The 13,612-nt window shown below is 39.6% G+C and overlaps 1 protein-coding gene across 2 annotated transcripts in view; it reads right to left on the reverse strand.

Annotated features, from left to right (window-relative positions):
- Nucleotides 1-984: 984 nt before the first annotated feature.
- IRS1 (insulin receptor substrate 1) overlaps nucleotides 985-13,612 on the reverse strand; it is a 56,528-nt gene continuing 43,900 nt past the window's right edge. For both annotated transcript variants that reach the window (XR_008237468.1, XM_052803387.1), the window contains one exon: nucleotides 985-2,041. The gene's annotated coding sequence lies outside the window, so the exon portion shown is untranslated. The remainder of the gene's footprint in view (nucleotides 2,042-13,612) is intronic.

Genomic DNA, 13,612 nt, shown 5'->3' on the forward strand with positions numbered 1-13,612 from the left:
ACCACTTCCCTGGGCAGCCCATTCCAATGTGGGCATCACCACCCATGCAATTGTTCCCAGTGATCTGGAATGATTTAAGTATTCGTAAGCTGCAAGTCCTTTCTTAAGTGAGTATTTTGACTTGACAGGGTCAAAGTGGTTATATATGTGCAGTAATAACAGCAGATCTAAGGGAATGGTAAGCCTCCAGCAAAAGAAGAGGTGAAAAATAGCTGTGCAATGGCCCCTTCATCTATACTGCAGTCAGAGGAGAACATTGCATTAACCACAGCCTAACCCCAGACATCATAAACATCTCAGGGGAAAGAAACCCCTTCTTTGAGAGTTTGACAGCCTTCCTGCAGGGAGAGCTGGTGCTGAGTGCTTGCCTTTTGCTGATAACAAGAATCCTGTTGAATGTGCACAGGTCCATGGAGCTGCTTCGCAGAAGCAGGAGAAGGGACCAACACAGACCTGACATGGCTTCAAGTTCAATTATCACTTCAACAATGTTTTATATGGAAATCCATGATCTCAGTCCCCGAAAGAATTAAGGCTCTGCAAATGCTATGCACGAAAGAATTTCCATCTGCACAGAACCAGAGTGGAGCACAGGAGAGTCGCAGAAGAATTCTTCCTCATCCTTCCTCTTGCACTGACTTCCAGACAATCACCCAGGCCGTTCTTTTTAAATTTTATACTGAAGTCTTGCTATGGTTTCCAGTGATTTCACTTGCTGTGAACTCTTCCACCGACTTCAGTGGAAAGAGGGCTGTATCCTGAAGATTCTCCAGAAAACTGGAACAAGACCTTTAGTGAAATAATTCAAGGAAGCATACTCCCTACTACACCTAATTACACTTGACTTTATTCTTAAGCTATGGTGATCCACAGCCATTCTCAATTACACACAATGGAAACATCAAAGAAACCTGGTGGGACAATTTGAGATATTTGAGACAGCTTACCAAGAAAACAAAAAACCCCCAAAAACACTACAGCAGATAAAACAGTATCTAGTTTATTACATATAGAAAGAGATTTCCAGAATTTACAAACACCCACATTTTCATTCCAGGGAAAGAGTCAATTTGAAAAGTTCACCCTTTTTTGTTTTCAATTTGTTTTGTGGTTTTCTGTTGGTTGTTTTTTTTTTTCTTTACAATATATACAATGGAAGACTTTGATTTCTTTTTTCTGATTTTTTTGTCAGTTCCTGTGCAATTGATGAATTCAAGTTGACACTTGTAAATACCATGTACAGTAACGTTTGTCTTCATTGTAGTTAATACAGACTATTATTTTACAAGGAGTACAAAATTATTTTTCTTTTGGAAAGAACTCAACTCAACATCAGGGTTATCTTACAACTGATAGTATCAGTAAATATGACTGTACAATCAAGGCCCAGGGACCAATGACTCGTATTATATTATTTTCTGAATTACAATCTTAAAACAAGAATAGTACCCTACTCTATTCTTAGAAGCCTTGTTTTAAGCAGGTTTCCCACTCTGTTTACAACAGAATATAGTATACCTCAGTTCCACATCAAAAAAGATGTGCTGTAGGAAAAGTTACATTTTAATTAAAAAAGTACATGTATAAATCAAAACCTATGTTAAATATTTAATACTCTTCAACCAACATTAAGTTTTGTATGTAATAATTTACAATGATGATTTGTCATACAGGTTTTCAGCAGCAAATGAAGTTGTGTAAATGTGCTAGTAAAATACCCATTCTCACCATGACATAGTGGTGGGCACATCAGTTCATCGTGGCCAGCTAAGTCCTTATGGTAGAGGATGAAGTAAGAGAGACTAATTGTCCAGGTGTCACAGTGCTTCTGCTTGGCACAACACAGGATGTGCAGCTCAGTCAACTAACTCCTGAGGTTTGTGTAAAGTAAACAAACTGAACTGGATGCATCGTACCCATTTACAGAGGAAGAGGAGGAGGAAGAGGAGGTGAGGTCCTAGTTGTGATAGCATGAAACATTTATAGTCTTGATACCCATGAGTAAAAAGAAGGATTTGCTGAGGTTGTATAGGTCATCATTCTGAAATTGAAAGAGAAAGAAAATTAGCATCATGGGCACTTTAAAAGCTTTTCTGTAATTATTTCCCCCCCCCCCTTTTTTCCTTCTTTAAAAGAGTTATCATGCAAACAGAAAATGTTAGCACCTTGAAAAATTATGGCATACACAGTTGAACTGTACTCAAGCATCTGAATCCCAAAAGCATTTAAAACAGATGTTGGCAATAAAAGTCAAAGCAGTCAGAAATACGTTTAAAACTTGCGAGAGATCCACCTAAGCAGAAACAATTTAAATGTCCATACAGATTAACTCTGACAAGCTCCTGTGATGAGAGAGAAGCTCAAACCATTACCCTGCTGGTGGTGTTTTTACCCACTACAAGAAAGATTCATTAGATATCAGGCCTCCTTGTAGGGCTTCCTGGCCACCTGCAAATGCTACGGCTTGCATGAGAAGGATGACCAAGGAACAGAGCACTAGGGGTGCAGCATTACCATTCTCCATTGACGTACAAGTTACCAAAAAAAATTGTATCCAGCAAATCCTGCTAAAGTCCATAAATTTAATCTACATTCTGTTTCTCTCTCTGAGAGAGTACTGGGTGCACAACAAGGTCCTGCAACCCTAATAATGCACAGCACAGGTTTACTGGGGAATGAATGTCAGAAGCTGCTTTTGACCCTGTGCCACCACCAGTCCTCCTCATCTCTTGGCTCCAGGCTCCCTGATCTGGCACATAGTGCAACTGCCTCTGTCAACAAGTCCTCTCAACTCTGCTTTCCAGTTGATTTCACACAGGCAGGTCACCAGTACAAGGGCTCCGATCACAGGCAACGTAGCGCGCAGTAGGGCGCTCTGGGTGCCGATCTGCCTTGTGCCCTGCTGGCAACCCTGCGGCAGACGCTTCGGCCCCCAGCGGGGAGTGGCGTCCCCACTGGAGGACGCAGGGTTGAGGCCGCGCGCCAGGACACCATGGGGTGCCTCCGCGCTGCACCCAAGGCCCTGCCGCAACGGCCGGCTGCACGCACGCACAGCGCGTGCCTCCCGCCAGCCGCCGGTGTCAGCCTCGCTGCCCGCGCAAGCATGCGATCCCCGAGCCACCGCTGACCGCAGCCCCGTCCTCCTCTCTTCACACTACAGTCGCATGCAGCCATGCCCACTGGGGACTGAACAACGCAGCAGTGAAATGAATACTATTTTTGTTTTAACTGGGGTTAGAGGGCTGCCATCATTTACATTTCAGGAGTTTCACCCAAAATCTGATGAAGCAAGACTCAGATTTTACATAAAAGTGTGTCTATTTCTATATTTGATATTAACTACGCTCCTGAAAAGATAGGTAAACAGTGCATTTTCCTCAGTACAAATAAAGGCTTCCCATAGACACGCTGAAGTAAAAAAACTGAAAAGACCTCCTGTCCTATATTCTTTAATTGCCCAAGAAACAGAATTTACTTTGTGTGGTCCTTCAAGTGAAAGGAAAGCCTATCCCTGCAAATGATGTGTGGTATGCTGTGAAAACTCCCTGGAGAATTATCTCACAGATCTCTTATTTACTTTCAACTTTCTTCTGCACTCACATTACGATCTACTGGAATGTTCCTACCCAAATATCTATATACAGCTTCACATAGCTTTGCAGCCTTCAACTATGTTGGACCTAAAATTAGCCAGTAATGCCACACTTTATTAATAAAGACGAGCAACAAAGGAGAAATGGCTTCATTTAAACAGAGGAGCAAAGTGTGCGTGATCTGCGTGCTGCATATCTGAGGCAGGTGTTTCACACCCAGCTCCCATGCAGCAGGGCCAGAGGAACAGTTGGGTGCCCATCAGCAGGGCCCCACAGCCCAACCTGCCCTGCACAGACAGGGCAAGCAGAAGGAAAGCAAGCAACAGCTTTTGTATGTCACTAGACCTTATTCTGCTAAGAGATTTTAAGTACATAAACAATAATTTGCAGTATCAGGGCCAAGTATTATACCTCTTCACTAGTATTCAGGCCATCTAAACTCAAATACATCATATATTGAACAAAATGGCCTGCCCAATCCAATTCAATCAATATGGCCAAGAACCGATTGCAACCGATACTAGCAGGCATTCATTCCTGGATTCAGAAGTCAGAAGACCAAAGGAAGAAAGAGAGTAACAAGTCTATTTGAAAAACAAAACACTTCCTAGAGGAATTCACTAAGAAAACAATACTGAGGAAACCCACAGTTACAGAAACCCAGATGCTCACATATTAAAGTCCTGCACATGTGTAAAAAGCAGGCTGAAATATCCAAGAGTTTGAGATTTAGGATTAAGAGCCAGAATCGTGTAGGACTCGAACTGGTACAGGCTGCATTTCATACAAAATTCAGCTGCAGGTATGACAGGACACCGGAGCACAGAGCAGTTTCAAGCTTGTAATTACACCTCCAGGATCTTCAGCAGTACAACATGGAAATCTGTCTGTCAACCTTTGATAAAATATCAGTAACTTTTGTTTTCTTCTGATCTTGTGAAGGAAAAAATATTTAGACTCTTTAATACAGACTGAAATTATTGATTGCAATAATTTGTTTTCATATCCCCAACTCCTCTGACAAATCTCTTTCCACAAAACAAAAATTGTGTAACTGAGAATGACAACCCATGCTACTATTACAGGACAGTGGTGCCTGTTCTGTCTGAATGCACAAAGACGCCTAGAAAACAGCCATTCTGAGGGCAAAACTGCTCCTCCAAGGTCACTGGAAATAGTCAACCCATAAGGCCTTGGATCCAGGGAATTCTAGTTTGTGCATAACTTACAGCCAAAAGCCCCATCCTCAATTTTAGCATACAAATGCTCTTTGCGGGACTTAAAAGAATATTTCTCAAATTTTTGACAAAACTATCTGAATCTCCTCTTTCCTCAGTGAATTATTACAGTATGTTTCAAGACGGAAGTACCTTATTCAGAATTGAAGTCATCGGCTGGATACCTCATTGTTTCTTATCAACAGCCATCAGCATTTCCTTAACAACATATAAAAACAGTGCAGAAGACAAGCATTTTAATAGAGAGTGCTACGACAGCAGCGAGCTGAGGTAAGGATCATTAAAACTACTGACATCACTGTTGGCAACCAGAGAAAAGGGAAAACCTGTGTTTAATCTATTTCCTACTCACCACAAGTTTCAGCTGGAGTCCCCAATAATGCAGCTTGTGGTTGAATTTATGGAAAAAATTAGTGATGCAAGAAAAATGTACTGAAACAAACAAGCATCTTTAAAAGTTACTACAAGGTACCTTTGACAAGTAGTCTCTGCTCAACATCTGTTACAACACACACGCAGATAACACTCACGCACGTTCCAGCTGGCAATGCCTTCTTCTCAAATCTTTTAGTCCAGGCTGGATACAACACAGTTAGCTGTAGTTCCTATTACAGCTGAAGTCCCATTCTTAAATCCAGTAACTAAAAATAAGTTGATACTTCATTTTATTTCCATTATCGGGGAGCTGGAGAAGGCAAAGAGTACTTAAAATTTCAACTCCCTAAGAGCAGAACGTCTAGACAATTTAATAATATATCTTTCCTGAAGTTAACAGAATTTTCATACATAAAATAGATGTGTTGTTAAAATACACTTAAAGTGTAATCCTTACTCCTTCCTTACAATCCATTCTCTTTGAAACATAACCAAGGAAGAACAAATATATCAAAAGAAATGAGAAGTGAAAACTCAAGTGATCTTCAAGCAAAAGACTTTCCAGTAGCCATTTTAAGCTTTTATTTGCTATTAAGGGCCAATAATGTGTCTTGCCCCTAAAATACCAACAGAAATGCCCTTCCAAAAGGTCATTTCATTTCAAAACAAATAAAATAATGCGGAGTTGCTTTTGAAGCTCCACGATCATTTCAGCAAATAAATGCAACTACTTTGTCACTGATTAATACGCCGGGGCAAAATGCAGCCCCCAAACATCAGACCTGCTTAGTATACTGTGACACCTTTCCAGTGTTAGCTGGACATTTGTTTAGGAAACAACTCTACAGCTAATAGAGCCACGTCAATGAAAAGATGACTCCTGACTGAAGAAAATGCAGATTTTTCCAGACCTACGGAAGGGGTATCATTTCCCAACTCTGCCATCAGCCTTGCTAAACCAAATGTATTCTCTAAAACTGTACCTATCCCACCAGCATCTCAACTGAAACAATAAGCAACGAGGACTGGTTGAAGACTCCCTGCCAAAGTTACTAGTTATAAATAAAAGGTTTTAAAAGTAAATGCATTTGTTATTTACTTTAGGATCAATCACATAGAGTATCCTATTCTGGGTAGATTAGACAGTGATTTACAGCATAATGAATACACCTACGTAGTTAAAAAAAAAAAAAAAAAGCTCAGGATCAAAAGCTCAAAATAAAAAGATAGCCATTATGAAAACACGCAGCAGACTCACGCAGAATTTCACAAGTCAAGGTCTGCACGCAGCCTGGGCACCCTTTGTCTGGGCAGGTATAACCAAAGGTCTCTAGAAATGTGACACAACGTAAACACATTAAGTAGTCCTGAAAAAACTTTTACAGCTCTTGTCTTGGTGACATTTGCATGAGTCATCACCTAATTATAATGAAATGGTGCACACCTACTTAAAAGCTGAATTTATCCACATGTTTGTGTGTTCACTGTACTGATGATCGTAAGTAGTGTCTGTTTACATCTTGGCATTACTAACGTGTGCACAGATATGGGAAGTACCCCATTCAGATAAATTAAAAACATCCACCAAAATTTAAACTAGCTCAAATAACTTCTTTTCAAAGAGATACAGATACGGTGTAGCTTCCCCAACCTCACATGGACCGTTGAAAGAGTAAAGGAATGCAAGAAGAAACAATGGTTGCTCTAGTATGTTAATTGCAGCCTAAGTACTAACAAAAGCAGTTCAATATAGAACTAAACAAAGTAATTACAACGTTGCTATTTAACTTGACAGGCTATAATCTACATTTAATAAGCCTAGATAAGCTTTTCTTCACTGTACCCCAAAATGCCTATTTCAGTCATAACTGGGGAATTACTGAGGATTCGGTTTCACCAAGTCCTTTCCTATCAGGCCAAGTAACTGGATTTGATGTTTTCATCCCCTTTTTCTTCTTCGTACAGGTAATCGTCTTCTGATGGGGGAACGTAAGGACCAGTAATAGATGGTACAGTCTTTCCGCTATGAGTTCAGACAGAATTCACTCGCTTCGTGTATAGCACTGAAAAATGTCATCCTCACCACAGAGGAAGATCTTCCTCTTTCCCCAGAAAGAGGTGGTAAGAAAAAACCAAAAAACTAAGAGACTTTTAAAATAAGATGATGAGCAGAATCAGGTTCTTACATTTAAGAACTCATTTCCTGGGGTGTAAGTACAGTGGGAAAACACAAACTAAACCACATGCATTCTTCGGATGAGCTGTTACCCAGCAAAGAATTCATATGTTTGTTTTCAACTTCACAGTGTGTCAACCTGATTTAAACTCTCTCAAGACAAAACTAAACCCATCACTGAGGTCAGCAAGAAAAGCTGCTGCCACAGACAGGAAGCCAAGGACTGTCTGCCCCAAGCATCTAGCATAGGAGAGTGACACTGCTGGAGGTCAGATTTGCCCATTTCCAGTTTCCACCTGTAAAGAGGAAGAAACAAGGCGGCTCTCTGCGCTGGTATAAAAAAAGATACTCGAAAAAGGAATTCACCAAGTTTGTATGTAGAAATATATTTAAGGGATCTCCTGCTCTATTACACAAAATCAGCAGCAGTTAGGAGGTTGAACAAAACTGACTTGACCCAAGTACTGAATTTCTGATTAAATATTTCATCTTTCAATTTTGGAAAAAAAAGTTACTGAGTTCTTGTTTTTCTTGAAGACTACAAGAAACAAGATATGACTAAGCCTAGAAAGAGCGAGCTTAAATTCAATAGTCTGTTTTGTAAAGAAATTCTACAACTTTTCTTGCAGTGGTACAGCTAAGCGATAAAGCAAAACAACTGTCCAACAGCTGCAAGTTACAAAAACCCAAGATGCAGCCCAAAGATTTTTGTTTGTTTGTTTTTTATTAAATGGAAAATATGGGAAGAGTATCTCTCATTAAAAAGTGCTACATTATAACTGAGATTCTCATGTTTGTTTCTTCCAATTTTGTAAGGACTGACAGTCTGCATCTCTTCCCTTCCTTTACTAGTAGTCCAGCTGAGTAATCACCTACAGGTTAGGTCCAGCTTACAGGAAAAGAAATTCCTTTGTTTTCAGGACTGAAAATAATGATGTTATTATGAAGCCAGGGAATGCAGGATCTCATGAGATCAATACTCCAAGTTCATCCCAAATCTTCTCATAATGCTTCTCTAATACTCTTGGCAGCATTGTTTGTGTTTGATATCCCTCAGATAAACCCACTGCTGGCCCAGGGTCTTCTCCCCTCCCCCAGACTGCAATAATGAGAAGGGATATCAAACCTAAATGTGTATCATCTAGTTAATAGCTTCAGCCTTCACAGGACAACATTGCTTCTGGTTTTAAGATCCAAAGAAACTTGCAAATTCAACAACCCGGGTCATTAATTATTTTGGAATTTGTACTGTTCAGTTCACTGAGTTTTCAGAGTCTAAGCCTGAAGAATTTGGGGCATTCACGCTTCCCCTGATGACCCAATAACCCACACTCAGTTCAATAAAGCAATGGTGAAGTGTACTTTGTATGGCTGTATCCTTGAAAGAGGAAAACACTGCTCAGTATTTATCTTTATCAAACACATGGGGAATCCAGAAACACAACTTCATTACGCAATTTGTTTCTTAAAGGAGTTTTCTTAGCACAACCTTTTTTTTTTTTTCCACATTACATTTATGGTAGTTTGGGATTCAATAAAACTCACCAATGCTGGGAATCATTACAACTGCTCTCCCTATGGGGAAGCAGATGACCTGTGTGCCTTTAGATGCACTCACACACCCTCAGCTTGTTAGCAATTTAAACATACACAATTAAATTTGACCAAACTTGAGTGCACTGAAGCTGTGCTCATATTATATCAACTAAATTACATCAGCAGTGGAGCTCAGCAACACAGAACACCCAGTGTAGCTACCACATAATCAGAATAGATCTAAGCTGCTGAATTTTCATTTTCATTATCCTTCTGTGAGTTTGTATTTCACATGCCTTTCTGGCATTGTGGTCTGGTTCCCCATTCCTGCAGCCAAACTTTGCCACTTTCTCCTGTGCTTTCCTGACCCAACTTTATAATGCTTATTTTCTGCCAGATTTACTTTTCTCTGACATGGTTTTTTAACATACGTAAATAGTCTCAACTACCTTGAAAGTATTCTCGTGATACATGCTAAATTGTGAGAGTTCCACCTTAAAGCAAGGATTCACACCATTCGGCTTAGCTGGAGCCATTTTCCTCCTGATGGACAAGTAAGGGGAAAAAGAACAGACATAAGAAAAATGGCATTTAAAAGGAAGACATACAGAAGCCCTGCAGGGGCATAACCTGGCTAGCTGACCTTCCCTTTGAAATTTTGCCAGTGCAAATTAAGTAGCTAGTCTGCAGCACTTCTGGTGGCAGCATGGGAAGGAGGTTCTGCAGTGCTTTTGGATGAAACACTTCCTTAATTCCCAACAACAGTGCATTAAGTATCAAAAAAGGATAATAAGGAGGTGCTGGAAAACACATTCTGAAAAACACGCCAAGAAAACAGAGGAAGGGATAAGAACAAATGAAATGTCATAAAGTTGACAAAATTGTAAGAAGTAGCTTGGAAAGCCAAGGTAGAAGCAAAGCATTCATTATTTTGACACTGTTTGCTATGCCTTAATACAAAACCTGTACCATACAGCAGAAATAACAGTTGAAAACAAATTAGAATCATAGAATCATTTAGGCCGGAAAAGACCTTCAAGATCGAGTCCAACCATCATCCATGCCCACTAAACTATGTTCTGGAGTACCTTGTCTACACCCTTTTTGAATACCTCCAGGGATGGTGACTCAACCACTTCCCTGGGCAGCCTGTTCCAATGCCTGACAACCCCTTCAGTAAAGAAATTTTTCCTAATATCCAACCTAAACCTCCCCTGGCACAACTTGAGGCCATTTCCTCTCGTCCTATCACTAGTTTCTTCATAGAAGAGACCAGCACACACCTCACTATAACCCCCCTTCAGGTAGTTGTAGAGAGCGATAAGGTCTCCCCTCAGCCTCCTTTTCTCCAGACTGAACAACCCCAGTTCCCTCAGCTGCTCCTCAGAAGACTTGTGCTCCAGGCCCCTCACCAGCTTTGTTGCCCTTCTCTGGACACGCTCCAGCACCTCCATGTCTTTCCTGTAGTGAGGGGCCCAAAACTGAACACAGTACTCGAGGTGCGGCCTCACCAGTGCCAAGGTAGTGCTTTATTAAAAGTAAAAGGAGAAGGCCTTTGGTAAAAGGCAAAAAGCAACAGTAAAGTTTGTTACAATTTAAATAATCGTTTTCTAGTCCAGCTTCAACCACAGACTTAGCTTTTCACCAAGACACCATCATCAGTGTGACATCAAATGAGTTACATTAACTGCTTCGACCCATTGTGTTCTCCTTTGTAGACCAAGACGATAACAAATCTTACAAGTCTACAACATCTGACATAAATTTGTTTCAGTAAGAATGTATTTTCATGTACATCCACATACATTCACAATTTATTTCTAGTTTCTAGTAATTTGCACTCATTTGACCTGAACTCTCTTCCATAAATTGCAAAACTTTAGCTGGAGTCATATGGCATTTTCCTCTTCCCAGCACTTCAAATCTGATGTTCAAAATCGTTTGACACTTAAGCTGACAACTGAAATCCAAAGCATCAGCCATGCTCAAAAGCTCTTCAACAATGAAGTGCTGTGGTTGGGGTATACAACCTAGAGGCACGTGGACAAGCACACAACTGGATGCAGAAAGACCTGAAATCTAATTCTGCTTCTTGGTTTGATTTGCTATTACTCAAGTTACTTTGTCTTGGTCTCACGCAGAACAGGTAAAAACATCTGCCCCATCTATTTTCTACATGAAATTTTCTTGTGAGGAGGAGGAAGTCATGATGTCTCAAACACACACAATCACTATAACATCTAGGGAATTAGGTTTGAGCCTTAATCTTCCCACATCTCAGTGTCTTGACTGTGAGATGAGAACTGCTACCTGACAGAAGAGTTCAGACTGTGCCTGGGGCCAGACAGCAGGGTGATAAGTGTCTGGACAGTGCCCACATGATGACAGATGCAGGGCAGCATCTGGACAAGGTGCTATCAGTAAAATATCAGGCCAGCCATAGGTTGATGAGAACAAAAAGAACTGTAAAAATGCTTCATTCCCTGAACACTGCCTACAAACTGAAGAAGAATATGTTATATGTGGGAAATATTAATTTCTTACTACATGGTCTTAAACTGTGAGAATGCATATGCATGAGGGTGGGGGCAAAAGTATCAATGCTTAAGAAAATAAATAACATGTGAGAATTTTGTGACTGTATATATTGCCAAGCGTTATTCCACATCAAAACAGATTTATAAAGTCAAGTGAACTCTACATGCAAATAGAATTTTTAGCTGGAAAAAGACACAAAATTCCAACATAAGAAAATAACCCTTTACTGGTAGAGCAAGAGCTCTACCCTTCTACTCCCACTGATTTAGCAATCAAGATACTCTGGACTGTGATGGGATTAACTTCAAAAACAATGCTGAGCACTTTAATGAGCTCTGAGGTGGTTCATGGCTAAACTATTCATTGTACCATTTAAACACCAAAATACTTGTTTGTATATAGATTAGGTTTTCAAAATAATTGTAATCCAATTTATTTCCAGAAACCATAGTGACAAGAAAATAGTAAATATAGGGTGATGAAAGAGCACAAAGGAAATGTAATACTGATTCAAAACAATGGAGCTATCTCAAGTTTTAAGTATATGGACAGAGGAAGCAGCACCTGGCAGGCTCTCCGGGAGGGGGGAGCACTACTTGGATACAGCTGTGAATTAAATCCAAATTATAAAGACCAATCAGACAAACCAAGTCTTTTACTGCTGTTTCTTTAGAGTTTCATTCAGTGAAATCCTAAAAGCCTGAATGATAGCCAATATTATATTTTAAAGTTACTAACAGCTTAAATGGACTAATCTTCACTTGTTCAGTTGCCATGATTTCAAATGGGAAAAAAATCAACAGTCACGTTAATTATCTGATATAATTGTAACACCAATCTAGCATTATGAAACTGTATAATTACACAAGCAAAAGTCAAAGTAGGTAAAAGTTTTTCTCATCTCAGAATTTGCAGTCAGACATTTTAATTCAGTAATACTTAAATTCTTTTAAAAAAACATGCCAAGTGGAAATTTTTCCCATTTAATAAAAGTTGTTCACAACAGCATCAGTAAGAATCTCACTAGATGATAGATACTGTATTATTGTGACACATACATCTTCCATCAGTTGTCGAACCTAGTATTAAGGATAACTCTTTAAAAGCTATTAGTATAAGTCAATTGAAAATTAAAAGCATATAGCAGTACAGATTAAAGGCTTAGCATGCACACCAAAGGATCTGTACATGATGTCACATCTCATTAAGATGTCTGGGTTAATCAATGATTGAAAACATCCACAAAACATTAACCTTGGCAAAATATATAAAAATTCACTGTATGACCGCACTATATAATCTCATAAAATGAAAAGTTCTCCATGTTCTCATAACCTATGACATGAACTTGTACCATTGGCCACCCAGTCTTCTTATCCAGGAGAGGAATTTTTTAACTATCTTGGACTGCTGATAGTCTCAGTGATTACAAAAGTAATTGATGCTACATTTAAACCTCTCCCCAGAATAAATTAACCATCCTTTAATATCAACTTCATTCAAAAAGTTACTCAAAACACACACAGAACAAGGTCTCTTCCTGAAACACAAAGAAGTTTAATATTATACTAGTTAAGCATCAATAACAGTTTTAGAAATGGTTTGACAAAATAGTATCTGACAAGTAGTTATTGAAACTGCTAGTCTTACTGACTATAGTACTGTTTAAATTAGTGTTGATGATGGACCATAGTTTCCTTGATGTCCAAAACTAGGCATACTTTTGGCATTTAGCAGTTCAAAAACTAAAATGTGCTAGAAGGAGAAGGAAGCAGGATTAGGAAAAAGGACAAACTTTGGCATACAGAAGTAAAGGTCCTCAAGGCAAATTACCGTCAGACATTACCTTGTGCTTCCTTTCACCACCAAGTCTTCTAACAACTGTGTATCCTGCTACTGAAGTCTATGTTACAGTTCAGCCATACCACAGAAAAGCCATTGACTAAAATACCCTGAAAATTACTATTCCAGGCACATAAATATTTTCTTTTCCGTCAGAGCAACTGCTCAGTGGATTGCCCAAGTTGCAGCTAAACATAAGCCGGTTAAGGGGCAAAGACATTCATCTGCTGCAAAGCAGAAATACAGTCAGCACAAAACCCAAAGACAATGAAGTGACGGGAGAGGAAAGGAGAGTATGGACAGCACAAGTAACA

The sequence above is a fragment of the Harpia harpyja genome, chromosome 12, assembly GCF_026419915.1.
Source record: "Harpia harpyja isolate bHarHar1 chromosome 12, bHarHar1 primary haplotype, whole genome shotgun sequence".
Classification (NCBI taxonomy): Eukaryota; Metazoa; Chordata; class Aves; order Accipitriformes; family Accipitridae; genus Harpia; species Harpia harpyja.